The sequence below is a fragment of the Bufo gargarizans genome, chromosome 6 (genome assembly GCF_014858855.1).
Source record: "Bufo gargarizans isolate SCDJY-AF-19 chromosome 6, ASM1485885v1, whole genome shotgun sequence".
Classification (NCBI taxonomy): Eukaryota; Metazoa; Chordata; class Amphibia; order Anura; family Bufonidae; genus Bufo; species Bufo gargarizans.
Window position 1 is genome coordinate 30,024,005 of NC_058085.1, and position 15,831 is coordinate 30,039,835.

Genomic DNA, 15,831 nt, shown 5'->3' on the forward strand with positions numbered 1-15,831 from the left:
TAGAGGACATTCCTACAGATAACCGCCCAGGTGAGTAGTGACCACTAAGTAAAGCAGAGAAGACTCACAGATTCTACTCCTTCACTGGATACTACAATTTTATGTTACATTTTTAGGTTCTGTCTTTCGTTTTTTTCATCGTTATATTCACAGATTCAGTTAAAATTAAAATTAAATATGAATGAAAATGTGATCGTGATCGGTCTGAATCAGTTGAATGCGTCTGAGAGGCAATGCGAAGTACATCCACTATCTAATATACGGTGCTGTGCTTAATAAGCTGTGAGGAGGCCACGGCGTGCACTGGAGCTCCGCCGAACCCTGAGGCTTTCTAAGACAGCTGACTGGTGTGTTGCAGGGACTCGGAGCCCTGCAAATCTCATATTGATGACCTATCTTGGAGAAGCCCTTTAATGATTTGCAAATGATAAAAAAAAAGTGGAAAGAATGTATTTAAAACAACTTTCTTCAATCTGGCTTTTATGTCCCTCCCACATGCCACAGATTGAAACTAGTTGCTGGACAATTTCATCATCTGCAGATCTTCTCCACTCCTGCTACTTCCTCTATTATGATAACTGAGATGAGCGAATCGAATCCCACGAAGTGGAGTTCGATCCGAATTTCAGGATCAATTCGATTCGCCTAGAAGCCGAATTTCCTCATGCTTCATGTCAGCGAATCGATTTTACCTGAAATAGTATAAAAAACTAAAAAATTCAAACTTACCTCCTCCATTTGCTCGAGACGGCCGCCAGCCTCCATCTTGCTTGAAGATCTCGGCCGAAATGTCATGCGGCGCGAGACTACATCATCACGATGCTAATTTTTTGTAATGTTCGGCGAATCAAACTTTTAAGACATTCGCTCATCTCCAATGATAACCTTACGACTTGTTATTCCCGGCGTTGCACTCATCAAAATTGAAATTCCATGTCCCTTCTGCAGTCTCTGGTTTTCAACAAGTTTAAAAAAAAAAATCATGTCACATTTTGCCTCCAACCTCAAATCCACAGCAGATTTTAAACCTTGAGCAAATTCTTGTTTGCAAGTAGGTCCATATAAAGACAATCATTTAGCTCAATGATTAGAAAGGATATAGTCCTGAGGAATCCTCCTGGCATGTACTGGAGCTAAATTCTTTCCTTGCTTCTTCCTATGTATTGCTAGTGGCTACTGTATTTGATTCTCATCCTGACCACACTCCTGCCTTGTCGAATTGAATTGTTGAATTGTATATCAGGAATCTATTTTCTGTCTGTGGCCCTTGGCTACGTTTCTGAACATGCTCTTGTCCTTCTGACCAGTTGCATTTTGACCGAGCTCCTAGTGACGACCCTTGACTCCGTTCCTTACTATAATACTACTGCATCAGCGCTACTGTCACCAATCTGTGACTGCAGAACAAAACCTGAGGATCTTCCATCAGAAATGTTCTTATCCCTGGTCGTTGCTCCACTCTCCTTATGTGTGTATTGGGACTAGTGCTCAGTAAACTTCCTTGCAGCACTGATGGAGTTAACCCTTCCCTTTTGCTCCCTCTCTTTCAGTAGGTGACAGAGTATTATTGAGGAGGATAACATTGTGCACTGGATGGCTCACTCATCATCTCAGTCACAGCAGGATGATGCTGTTACCTCTTAGTCTGATAATGAGCCTTTGAACCAGAGTTCAGCACATTTTTGTTGTTCCTCCTCCATGCAGCCCCAGTGAAGCTTTTTCTTTGCACCATAACTGTCTTCACTGCCTCCTCCTAGTGGAACGCCATATTTTTTTTCTCTAAGAACCAAGAACACCCTGAGTGCTATGGAAGACTCTGAAGATAGTCTTCCTGTTGATGAGCTGTGGGAGAACAGTAAGGCCTCTTTCACACGGGCGAGTTTTCTGCGCGGGTGCAATGCGTGAGGTGAACGCATTACACCCGCGCTGAATCCGGACCCATTCATTTCTATGGGGCTGTGCACATGAGCGGTGATTTTCACGCATCACTTGTGCGTTGCGTGAAAATCGCAGCATGCTCTATATTGTGCGTTTTTCGTGCAACGTAGGCCACATAGAAATGAATGGGGCTGCGTGAAAATCGCAAGCATCCGCAAGAAAGTGCGGATGCGGTGCGATTTTTCACACATGGTTGCTAGGTGACTATCGGGAAAGGGACCTGATCTTTATTATTTTCCCTTATAACATGGTTATAAAGGGAAAATAATAGCATTCCTAATACAGAATGCTAAGTAAATTAGGGATGGAGGGGTTAAAAAATAAATACAAAATTAAACTCACTTCATCGACTTGTTCAGGCAGCCCGGCTTCTCTTCTTTCTTCTTCTTTGAAGACCTGGGAGAAAAGGACCTTTGGTGACGTCACTGCGCTCATTACATGGTCCATCACATGAAAGAAGAAGAAAGAAGAGAAGCCAGCATGCGCGAACAAGTCGATGAGGTGAGTTTAATTTAATAGAATTTTTTTAACCCCTTCATCCCTAATTTACTTAGCATTCTGTATTAGGAATGCTATTATTTTCCCTTATAACAGGGAAAATAATAAAATTTACACAACACCGATCCCAAACCTGAACTTCTGTGAAGAAGTTCGAGTCTGGGCACCAAACATGCCGATTTTTTTTTCACGAGCGTCCAAAACGCATTAAAACGCTTTGCACTTGCGCGAAAAAAATCTGACATTTTCCCACAACGCACCCGCATCCTATCTGGCCCTCACACGCGACTCCCGTGTTAAAGAGGCTTTAGAGTTTCGATTGTCATAAGGCATGAGGAGGAGGTTCAGGAAGAAGCGTGGGACCTAATGACTGAAATATATAACTTTGTTGGTGGCGGTAGTAGAGGCACTTGTACCCATGGTTGTGGCAGTAGGGGCACTGATAGCAGTGATGATATTGCTACTCATTGTGAATTCAGAGGAGGGAATTGGGAGGGGATTTAAGGAATCCATGATAAATTATAGTCTGAGAGAAGTAGCAGGGTGGAGAATGACTATGGTTATGATTGTGCTTTCAACAGAGCCCAAGCTGGATCAGGCTGATGAAGAGGACGTGACATCAGAATAGGATGGTTGTGGTGGGGGCGGCAATAAAGAGCAGAACCAGTGTATAGACAAATCATAAGAGAAGCAGATCTGGTTCTGACTTTTTTTTTTTTTTAGGTCAATCGGGAACAATGATTTCGCTGATACTGTTAGTGAAGGTTCAAAACATGTCAGACCCAGCTTGGCTGCTGGTAGCTCTGTACAGATATCTCCCTTATGACTATTTTTAACCACAACGCCTATAGGCAAAACCGTTGGCATGTGCAAGATCTGCTTGATGAAAATAAGCCGTGGGCGTTCAAACACAAATGTAGAAGCCATGACTCTAATGCAGAACATAAGGCATTATGAGATCCAGTGGAAAAATGGAAGTGGCCAGCAATCATTACAGTGTCCTAGTCATCAACATCATCAGTTGTCACTGTCTGCTCCTTCATCAGTGATCCCTATTGGCCAGAAAACAACTATATGCGCCCAGTAATCCACTCTGCAAACCGAACTTCCACCTGGCCAACTGGATGGTGGTGCCGTTTCTGCCGTTCCACATAGTGGACCCCAATCCACCTCGTTGAAAGATTTCTCAAGAAAGAAAACCATCCCTGCTTTGTACTCCACTTGGCCGAGAATATAGGCCACTCTTTGAAATTCATGCTGTGCAGGTGTGACAATAGGGACCCTTGTCAAATGTGTGGCGTATTTTTCAAAATACTTTATTTACAATTAGTTGCCAAATTTCACATTTGGCAAAATTAAATCTTAAAACTTCACTTTTATTAATATTCTATAAAAGTAGATGGAAACTGATCTACACCAGGTGCTTATCCACGTCCTACTCAATGGACATCCACCTATCCCAAACAAAAACAGAGCAGATGGTTCTCCACATCTACTCCCTCCTTTTATATGTGCAAACTGAAGCATTGCCATGTTGTCTTAAAGCTGATGAGCCTGGGCGAGAGAAGCTACATAGATCAGTTGGTAATGTGCATCAACTAGCAATTTTCATGCTGGATTTTTCTCCTCCAAGTACAGCTGGGCAACGTGGTTAGTGACAATGGCAGGAACCTTGTGGCTGCACTTCATTTGGGGGAAATAACATATGTTCGCTGCATGGCGCACATAATAAGTTTTGTGGCACAGCAATTTTTTTTAAAGTATTGTGGCTTGCAAAAGGTGTTGGTCATATCCAGGGGACTGTCCAGCCACTCTTATGTGGCTAAAATGGCCCTTCTGGACTTGCAGTGACAAAATGGTCTGCCTTTGTACCGTTTGAATTCTACTTTGCATATGCTGAAGCGTTGCTATGAGCAGCATGAAGAGGTCAATTATTTTATTGACGAGACCACCACAGAAAAAAGCATATGTTCTTTTGAGCTCTGGAAGTGGCAGCTCATCAGGGACATGTTACATACTCCTTCGAAGAGTCCACCAGACTAGGGCAAGCATTAACATCACCCTCATAGTCATATCTGAACAAATGCTTATGCTGATGGAACAAGGACTAGCGGAAGAGAAACAACCTTTACAGCTTCCTTGGGATCCTGTACTTGGTAGGGACCTGTACAGACAAAGTCACGTAAAGGAGGAGAAGGAGAAGGAGGAGAAGTTTGGAGGTCACGTAAAGGAGGAGAAGTGGAGGAGGAGAAGTTTGCAAGAAGTTAATTAGTTAGGCAGACAGGCAGCAAGGGTGTCAGGATGGGTAAGGCTAGGCGGGCAAGGGCTATACATTGTAATTAGCCGGAGGAGTATGAAAACCCTCCAGAATCCAGGCTTGGTTCATTTTGCTAAAACTGATGTTTTAGACACTGTTGGAAGACAACTTGTTCCGTTTGGGTGTCACCACGCAGTACCCCTTCCCCTGCGGTGCTGAAAACCCTCTCCGAGATGAGACTGGAGGCAGGGCAAGAAAGGAGAGAGAGCATGCTTTGCCAGTTCGGGCCACTTTTCCAGTCTGCCTGCCAAGAAATCCATAGAGTCAGGGAACTGGGTATGCAACAGACTGGCCATAGTTTAGGTATGCCTGAATGTGGGTGTTGAGGCGGGCGGCCTCAGTCTGGCGTAACGCATGGAAAAACTGCTCCATCATGTTGAAGAGACAGAAATGACTGCTGCTGCGTCTTCTGCCACTCATGGCTGGGGGAGGGTGGTGATTCAGCGGGAGGGGCCTCCCTTTCAGACACACTGGCAGCATGCATCTGCTTTCCTTTAGCTGCCGCAAGCTGCGCACATAGTGTTTCCTGGTAGTAACGTAATTTGTTCTTTCTGCCAGAGGAAAGCATTCCCCTATTTCGCCTTGGTAGACTGGGTCTAAAAGCATGGCTGTCCAGTAATCATCAGACTGCTTGATGTCAACGATACACCTGTCACTGCATAAGCAAGAGAGCATATAGGTGGTCATTCTGGCCAGTGTGCCTGAGTAACCGCATCTTTCTGGTTCAGCCCCGGACTGAGAAGATTACGTGTCTTGGCCTGTGCCATCCTTATTATCGTCTTGCTCTTCATCCTCCTCTTCATCACCCTACTCCTCCTCCATTACAGATTCCCTTTGTGTGCACCCAACAGCTGTAGAGCAGACACTGAGTTGGCACATCGTGGATCAAGCAGTGTTACTGCTAGTCTTTCTGTCGCTGCAGGTCCAGAAGAGCGTTGCTTACCATGTAAGAGTGACTGAAGTGCTGGGACAGTCTCCTGGACTTTGCCAGCACCACTAGGTTGATGACTTGCGCCATGCAGGGAGCATGTCTTATTTGCCCAGTTTCAGGGAGGCCATGATGTTGTGCCCATTTCGCTGACTACCTTGCCCAGTTGGGGTCAGCAGGGTGACAGCCAGTGGCATGTTTGTTGCTTGATGTACTTGAGCAACTGCTCGCTGATGTTGGTACCCTCTCCCAGGCTGATCAGCTCCAACACGGCGTGGTAACATTGACCTGATGCGTGTGATAGGGTAGTGCGAGTGACCCTGCACCCAGCTGCTGTTGGGGACAGGACTGTGTCCACGGAGGAGGCGGCAGATAAATGCCTGGTGTATGAGCCAGGCCGACACAATCATGCGGGGTGGGGGTTAAAAGGACCTGGCCTTTTTGCCAGGATGCTGCCTTACTGCTTCCAGAAAAAACATTGGCCCAGTGTGCCGAGAAACACTTGTACAGTCCCTGCCTATAGTAGCTGCTCCAGGTGTTTACCATGGCGTGAACCTTGTCGTACAGTGAAAATCGCTGGAAGTGCCCCGTGTTGTCCATCACTTGAGAGTACTAACAAAGATGGCTTTTTGGGAGAAATAATGCAGGTTAGGAATCTTCCAGCAAGGCTGACGATGGGGTAAAGTGCTTCAACATTGCTGAAACAGTAAAACTTTAGTGCAAGAAATAGTGCAAATATATGGAAGGCTCCCGACCCATGGATGGTAAATGGTATGGGCTTGAGAAAATACAGGCGGGGCTCCCACTATTGATCTTGTGAGGTAGAATGAAGTTACACATCACTGCAATGTCTTTGGAATTTTAGTGAGAACCTTTAAGACATGTGACTAAACATGACCCTCTGGGTGCGGACAAAACAGAGAATGGGCCAACAACATGGTGTCCGTCTGACGAAACTGAGCCAAACGGATCCGTCCTGACACACAATGTAAGTCAATGGGGACGGATCCGTTTTCACTGACACAATCTGGCACAATAGAAAACGGATCCGTCCCCCATGGACTTTCAATGGTGTTCAAGACGGATCCGTTTTGGCTATGTTAAAGATAATACAAACGGATCCGTTCTGAAAGGATGCATGTGGTTGTACTATCTGAACGGATGCGTTTGTGCAGATCCATGATGGTTCTGCACCAAACACGAGTGTGAAAGTAGCCTAGGAGGCATGATGCATATGGCGGCAGCTGCTGGTGGATCGCTGCGGTCCCGGTGAGTGTTATCCTCACTGTCAGACATGGCTCTTGATACCCTGTACCAGACTCGAGGGGTCAATGTAAGCTAGATGGCAATTTAAGTGCACGTTGCTATGTGCAACTGCAGAAGAATTGGTTAATGGCTCCTTTTAGAGTCACTGCAACTTCTAAATTTTGGGTAGTGTGATGCTTTGGCAGGCAGTTCATGCCCCCTACCGGTCTCTAGCAATGTTATTATCCCCAGCAGTACTCACTCAGACCTCTGGACATTGCTTCTCAAGATCCAATTCTGTTACCAGTGGGGTACCTCAGGGATCTGTTCTGGGACCCATATTGTTTAATATCTTTATCAGCGAGATTGCAGAAGGCCTGGATGGTAAGGTGTGTCTTTTTGCTGATGACACAAAGATTTGTAACAGGGTTGATGTTCCTGGAGGGATACACCGAATGGAAAAGGATTTAGGAAAACTAGAAGAATGGTCAAAAATCTGGCAACTAAAATGTAATGTTGATAAGTGCAAGATAATGCACCTGGGGCGTAAAAACCCAAGAGCAGAATATAAAATCAGTGATACAGTCCTAACCTCAGTATCTGAGGAAAGGGATTTAGGGGTTATTATTTCAGAAGACTTAAAGGTAGGCAGACAATGTCATAGAGCAGCAGGAAATGCTAGCAGAATGCTTGGGTGTATAGGGAGAGGTATTACCAGAAGAAAGAGGGAGGTGCTCATGCCGCTCTACAGAGCACTAGTGAGACCTCATTTGGAGTATTGTGCTCAGTACTGGAGACCATATCTCCAGAAGGATATTGATACTTTGGAGAGAGTACAGAGAAGAGCTACTAAACTAGTACATGGATTGCAGGATAAAACTTACCAGGAAAGATTAAAGGACCTTAACATGTATAGCTTGGAAGAAAGACGAGACAGAGGGGATAGGATAGAAACTTTTAAATACATAAAGGGAATCAACAAGGTAAAAGAGGAGAGAATATTTAAAAGAAGAAAAACTGCTACAAGAGGACATACTTTTAAATTAGAGGGGCAAAGGTTTAAAAGTAATATCAGGAAGTATTACTTTACTGAGAGAGTAGTGGATGCATGGAATAGCCTTCCTGCAGAAGTGGCAGCTGCAAATACAGTGGAGGAGTTTAAGCATGCATGGGATAGGCATAAGGCTATCCTTCATATAAGATAGGGCCAGGGGCTATCCATAGTATTCAGTATATTGGGCAGACTATATGGGCCAAATGGTTCTTATCTGCCGACACATTCTAGGTTTTTATCCAGGAAAGCTGGAACTGTATTTTCCCTTTTCCAAGATGGCTGTCGCTTCTACTTCCTGTAGGGGTACAGTAGGTTTCTTTGTCTTTCCTGGAATTTGTACTCAGCACTTTATTTCCTTCAGCTGTAAGGATGGTTCCTCTGTGGAGGTGGACTGTTTGGTTCCCTTCTCTCTGCTGGGTGGATGTCTTTCAGTATACGATGCTCAAATCCAAGATGGCCGATTAACCACTGTTTTACCACAGTACTGCAACTGATGCAGATTCACACTCTCCAGCAGTAAGTAGATACTATAAAGTCACTTGTACATGGTTTTTACAGATGGGAGTCTTCAAGGCACAGAAGTATTTGAATCCTGCTTGTGACACCAATTTGCAACACGCTGACCCTGGTTTAGAGGAATGCCGAGTGGTATGAAACGGCTCTTAATAGTTTCTATGTGTCACGGTGCTCCTACCTGGATACAGTGGGACCCCAGGCTTAGGCTCTGAAGTAAATAAAGGGGAATAGTTGAGTTAGGGGATGAAGAATAACTTGAGTCCAGAACTTTAACAGCAGCTTTTCTTGGGTAAACTTGATTCCTGACAATATTTAGGCTTTTCTTACATTCAGGCTTTCTCTTGGTTTCAGCAGGCTTTGGCATAAACTGGCAGGCAAATTTGGTAACTGTGCTTTTTCTCTTTCTCTGCTGGGCTGACAGGCTTGCTTAATAACTCTGCTTACTTTCTCTCTACTGTGCTAAACTTTGCTTGGGTCTGGTTACTGGACTTTTGATTGGTTCTGGTATCCTTGGATTGGGGTGCCTTGGGCTGTTATCCCCCTCCTTGAATTGAGGAGTCCGGGTGCTCTATAAGCTACTTCCCTTTGGTGGCTCCTGCTCCAGCTCCAGCCAAATAATATTTTCCTCTGGCTGCTATGTCTTTCATGTCTTCCCCGATCCAATATGGAGTCTCAACTGGAATAAACTAGAACTGCCCCTCCCTTCTGGTAGGAAGGAATGGTCCACTTCTGCCCAAAGGCCACCTGCTGGTGAACCAGACATATTACATGAACACAGCAGTTACAAGATAGAAAAATCAATACACACTTGAGAAGGACCTGGTGGGTTCTCTGCCTCCGCTCCCTTGCTCTGCCTTGCTCCGCCCTGACTGCCACTATCACTGCCCCCAACACCAATACCGTGGCTGCAGGGTCCACTTGTACCACACTCACATGGCTATGCCTGGGGTCAGCGGCCTGCTCTCATACAAGTCGTCAACAGGAAGACTCTCTTGACTGTCTCCCATAGAGTGTGGTGAGGTTTGCTTGCTACTTCTTAGGCCTAGTCCACACTTCAGTGATTTCCACCAGTGACTTTTAAACCAAAACAAGGAATGGAGCCTCCATTGATATGGTAGAATGCTGTGACTGAGAGGAGGAGTGAGGCATGAAATCCACAATCCCATCCCATCCTCTTTCTCCTCGACTATACTGCGGCCTACCAATACTACTACCACTACTTCTGCTGCTACTACCCACATTCTGGCACTGGGTCTTTCCCCCCTTCACGACAGCACCACCAGAGAGATGGACTCCTCCCCCAGGGAAAGGAAACCTAGAGCACAAAAGGAAGCACTTCACTTCAGTGGTTTCCTGTCCCTAGGAAGCCTGGAGTAATCTCATAGCCTGGTGGGCTTTGTGTAGGGTCTGGCTGGGGGACTTAGGAAGTTAGAAATCCTGGTAGTTCAGGGTAGCTAGGTCCCCCGTATCCCAGTGTGGAGCCGGTTCGTTCACCCCCAGCTGCAGGTCCTTTGACTTGCCGCCCACCTCCTGCTCCCTCCGCCCGCTTCTCGCCACCGCCGCGGGTGGTGTGAAGGACGGGTCCTGTGCTCCGGCGTGGTTGCGCTGGGAGCGCCGATGGCTGCGGCCATGTTGGAGGCAGGACCAAGATCACATGGGGCTGGGGAGGAGAAGGGAGGCGGCGCTTACTGATGAAGTCAGACGCCGACTCTCTCTGCTCAGAGCGGCAGATTTAAAAGGAGTTCCTTTGGCTGCAGTTCTCCCTCCATTAAGTGAACTGAACAGCCAGCGTCGGTGATTCAGCTTCCAGAAGGGGCTGTTTGCCCAGAAGTGTCTCCAGTGAGGATACAGGCTCCAGGAGGGCTCGTTCAGAATCTTCTACCAAGGTCCCATTTACAGTACCGTGGGGTGAGGTTGTGAGTGTATGCGTTTTTTGTATTATTTTTTTTTACCCTTGGTATGGTTAGTTTTTTAGGATGAGGGTCCCAGGAAATCTAAAAAGGTTAAGAGCAAAGAATGTGCCATGTGCAAAGTCAGTCTTGCTGCTGACTATAATAAACCTAATTGTGTTAGCTGCACTAATAAGGTTATTGCGCAAGAAACGCCGTCATTACTACTGCAGATGCAGGACATGACCAAATGGAAGCCTCCCTAAGAGGAGTTTTGCCAACGCTTACGTCACCTGCACCTCAGCTGGCAGTTGCCCCTTCTGTCCCAGTGCTATCTGATGTTGAGGAAGAAGGTTTAATTATGGCCCATTCGGACTCGGGTATAGTCTGCGGCTTGTCCGACCGTTTCTTCGAGGTATATGATATTGCTCCAGCTATTTCTCTTACGTTTATGGAGGAGAAGAGTCGGAAAGGTCTGAAGATGATATGTCAGGCAGACCGTTGTTTCAATGTGAAGATACGGATCAGTTGGTCAAGGCAGTAAGATCAGCTATGGGTCTGGAGGAGGTTAGAGAGCAGAAATCTATCCAGGACATCATGTTTGAGGGTCTTGAAGTAAAGAAAAGGAAAGTTTTCCCTATTCACCAGACTGTGTCCCAACTTATTAAACGGGAATGGGAGAACCCGGATAAGAAATCGTTTATTCCTAGGGCCATAAAGGGGAAATACCCCTTTGATGACGCAGAGACCAGTTCCTGGGATCATCCGCCTAAAATTGATGTGGCTATTGCCAAAATATCTAGAAAGGGTTCTCTATCTTTTGAAGATTTTGGGTCTCTTAGGGAGCCCATGGATAAAAAGGCAGAGGGGTTCCTTAAGAGAGCCTGGGAATCCACGGGGGCAGCTCTTAAACTAAGCATAGCAGGTACCTCAGTGGCTAGGTCCATGATATTATCGATAGACCAGCTCATAGAAGATATCCAGAATGAAGTTCCTAAGGAGCAACTGCTTGCCTCTCTTCCCGCAATTAGGCAAGCAGCCGTCTTCTTGGCGGACTCTTCTTCGGACACCCTAAGGCTGTCCGCTAGGGCTGGGGCCTTGACTAACTCGGCTAGGCGAGCTTTACGGGTAAAGAACTGGTCGGGGGATCTCGGCTCCAAAAATAAATTGTGTGCCATACCATGTGAGGGCGAGTTGCTTTTTAGTTCGGTCCTCACAGATTTATTAGAAAAAGCGGGAGATAGGAAGAAAGGGTTCCCTCTTCCTCAGTCCTCTAGGCAATACCGGTCCTTTCGTGCGAAGGGAAGGGGGCCAGGATAGAGGTAGAGGCCAGTCAGGCTTTAGATGGAGGGGTTCCCATAAAGGTAGCGACTATATGTTTAACCAACCCTCCTCTTCCTTCTCTAAAAAGCCCAGCCCCCAATGACGGGGTCTTGCGGGTAGGTGGCAGGCTAAGAAACTTCTTGGCAGAGTGGCAGTTAATTCTTCACTCTCCCTGGAAAAAATCTTTGATTGATTGATTTTCTGACTCTCCCTGACTCCCTACGATCATTTTCCTGGCAGACATTGTGTGACAATTGCCCTCATTCACAGGTCAGCACAGAATTGCATCCTGCTCATTGTGTTAGGGCACCTCGCTGCCTCCTGCAGCATTGATTTGCTCTGTAATAGAAATATTTATAGTAGAAATCCGCTCGCATCAGACTTTGTGTAAGGAAAGGTAAATCTCTTCACGACACAGACAAAGGTGTTAGCATGTTCAGTTTTGCTGAGCACTGCCTCCCCCTCCTGCCCAGTCTGTTCACTTTTATTTAGTCACACTAACAATAGAAAAGGGGCCGGCCCATCACCCGACCACTTACTTCATGTAACAAGGATACAGGAAGTGATGACACAGGGAGATGAGAAACCACCATCATTTAGAATAACATAGCCAGCTAACAAACACATGTATACAATAATCTCCCATTTTCTCTGGAGTGAACTTTATCCAGCCTTGCTCAGTGATCAATGCCAAATAAAGTTACTATGATCCTCATGCATGTTTATTTACAGGACAACATCATTATCTCCAGCGGCTGATCAGGCGCACTAGAGACAACAAACGCACGTTCCTTTCATATATTGTTCTGTTAACAAATGCATCCACGCCAAGCCAATGAAACCGCGTCTTGCCATACATCATCCAACAAAACACTGCTCTGCTGAACACATCAGTCTCTCCTGCCCACAGCCCAATGCATAGTACATGGACCATTCACCGACGGAGACCTCTGCGCCCAGCATCTGTGACAGGACATACACAGAAAGATATCCACTCCAATGGTTTTACCCTAACACTGAGAGACATGATGACAATACACAATATATTAAATACACATCCTAATGAGATTTCCACAACAGCTCCCAGTCTGACAATCAGGGCAAGCCCTCCCCCCACTTCCTCTAAGGGTCATGTGTGACCCCTTCTTCTTCCTCCCTAGTGCTTTTTTCCCGTCGACATTCACTTGGACCAACTCTGTCCAAACTGGTTTACTTATTAGTGTGTATAAATGCATCGCAAGTAGGGTTGTTTCGATACCGAAATTTTGATTTAATTTCGTTACCATAAAACAGCATTACGATACTCGATACCATTCGATACCACGCAAAAAAAATAATCACTAAAAAAGGAGCGTGCATTCCGCATTTTATGGAATGTCTGGCCCATAATTGAACAGTCCGATCCTATTTTTAGGGGGGACAAATGTGACAAAAAATTTATATTTTTTCCTGTTACGGTGTTCACCGCATAGGATATATCTATTTTTATTTTAATAGTTCGCACTTTTTTGGGAGCGGCGATATGTAATATGTTTATTTATTTTATAATTTCAATTTTCATATATGTAGTTACTAATAACATGATATTCCAGAATCAGTTACTATTAGACTGACTTACCCCATATTTAATAAGATTCAGCCCTTAGCAACCAGTCTGCATAAAACTGCAATTTCACTATTCAGTTAAGAGGGCCGCCACTGCCCTCACCCTGAGGCTAATCTGCCTGCCCTCACTAGCCAGTAACAATAGCCCCCCAAAAGTGTCGGTAACCAGAGCCCTCCCCCTAAAGGGTTAATCTCCTGCAGCACAAAGGGGTCCTCTTGCCACATGTGGCTTTCATTTATACACTGAGCAGATGGCAGATCTCCCTTCCCTCGTCTGCGCTGCTCCAACTCTGCATTCTCCAGCTCTGCTGAGTGAGGGAGCGTCTGCCAAGCGCAGGGACAGGGAGAAGTGCACACAGCCCAGGCACTGTTATCAGCTGCTGGGGAGGACCTGGCTTTAATCATTTACTTACAGTCCCTGGCTGTCAGTAATGTGACCTTGCAGGCTGCGTGCTTCTGCGTCCTCCGTCCTTCAACACATAGATGGACCCTGCATAGCAACCTGATTTTAAGCACAGGTAAAAGCAGGCAGTACAGGGAACAAAACTGTGGAATTAAGGGGTAATTGAATACACAGTAAAAAGTTGAAATAGGGCCACCAAGGTGATATTAATTACCACAATCCAATACTCCACAAAAAAAAAAATATGACAGTTATACTTTAAACTTAATATTTTGGTGGTGTTTATTTTATTTTTTTTACTTTTTATTTAAAAACTATTAGCCTTTTAATCCCTTGTCCTATTAACCCTAATAGAGCTCTATGAGGGTGAATAGGATCTCACACTCTACTTGCTGCCCTGTGCATAGTACACACAGCAGCAGGGAGATTACCATGGCAGCCAGGGCTTCAGTAGCGTCCTGGCTTCCATGGTAACCGATCAGGGCCCCAGGATTACAGTGCTGGGGCTCTGATTAGAAGCTGACACTGCACCACCAATGAATGAAGAGGCGAGGAGGGGACCCTATGGCCACTGCCACCAATGATTATAATACTGGCAGGCGCACTGCGCCACAAATGTTTTTATTACTGAGGGAAGGATGGGGCGCACTGCGCCACCAATGAGGATAAGTAACCTTTTAATACAAATACAGGAGGCTGGTGACGGCGGCAGAATCCCATAGCCGGCACCTCACCTCTATTACAGGGTGCTGCAATCCACGGCAGTTAACCTCTTAGGTGCAGTTTTATTGGCCATTAGACAGAAGTGCATCCATTTAACGTCAGTTTGAAAAGGGTACTCTCGTCGAAATTTGCCTCTCCTGATGCTGAACAACCTGTGCTACCAACACGATGACTTCACCATGTGTTCCCAGTATTACCACAGTGGGTGCTGTCACCCCACTGGCAGTGCAGGTCTAGTGTTGTGGAAATCGAAGTATCCAAAGTTGACTTTGATCTGAATTTCAGGAAAAAAAATAAATTTGTTGCGAAGCCGAATTTTCATGTGCACTTGCTTGTGGAGAGGCGATCCACTCCAGTTTTGATTGAAGAAAACCCACCAAGGGGGGTATTACTAATGTGTTGTTCCACTAAGAGGCAGCATTATTGTAAGGGGGCATAACTACTGTTTGGAGACATCAAGGGGTCATTCTACTGAGTGGGGGCACTTTTTGAGCATCAGTACTGTGAAGAGGGCACTAAGGGGGAAGTTCACTGTGAAAGGGATACTGAGGGGAGATAACTATGGTATGGTGTGGTCTTGTTCACCGCTAATAAGTGTTTTATTTATATATCTTTTAAATAATTAATTGGGTGGGGGTTGCAGGGAAGTTGTTTAAGGTGGGGGCCAACTTTTTCTAGTTATGCTCCTGTGTCTACTATTAGATTGTAATCTGTTTAGCCACCAATTTTTGGGCCATGCCTTGTACTTTCTGTGGATTTTTTTTTTTTATACAGAAATTTTATTAAATTGTAATTGTAATTGAATTTTATGGTATATTATTCAGCAATAATAATTGTGTTTTATCCTTGGCAGATAACTGTACTGGGATCTCTGAGAAACGTCTGGTATCTTCAGATTTTGAAGTAGATGGTCGTGGTTTCACACGAGATGAAGAGCATGCCAATATCCAAGATATACCCTCATCCAATCACAGAAAAAAAAAATCACTTTATCATATTAAACAGGTCCAAACTTCTTCATCAGAGACTGTAACACAGAATAAAAGTCGTAGAAGAGGTGTTAAACATCAAACAGCTCACGTAAGAGAGAAGCCGTTTTCATGTTTAGAATGTAGAAGATATTTTAGACGTAAAAGAGATCTTGTTAGACATGAGAAAATTCACACAGGGAAGAGGCCATTTTCTTGTTTAGAATGTGGAAAATGTTTTAGATATAAATCGGAACTTGCCACACATCAGAAAACTCACACAGGGGGCAAGCCATTTTCATGTTCAGAATTTCGATTTTTTTTTATCGATATATCATCTCTATTCAAACATTAGAGTATGCACACAGGGGAGAAGGCATTTTCATGTTTAGAATGTAGGAAATGTTTTCCCTGCAAATCAGCT

General features: G+C 45.1%; 1 long non-coding RNA gene across 1 annotated transcript; it reads left to right on the forward strand.

Moving 5' to 3' along the window:
* On the forward strand, nucleotides 1-15,412 carry LOC122942533. The gene is made up of 2 exons (XR_006390584.1): nucleotides 1-30; nucleotides 15,293-15,412. It is a non-coding gene; the product is annotated as an uncharacterized LOC122942533 (long non-coding RNA).
* The last annotated feature ends 419 nt before the right edge of the window (nucleotides 15,413-15,831 follow it).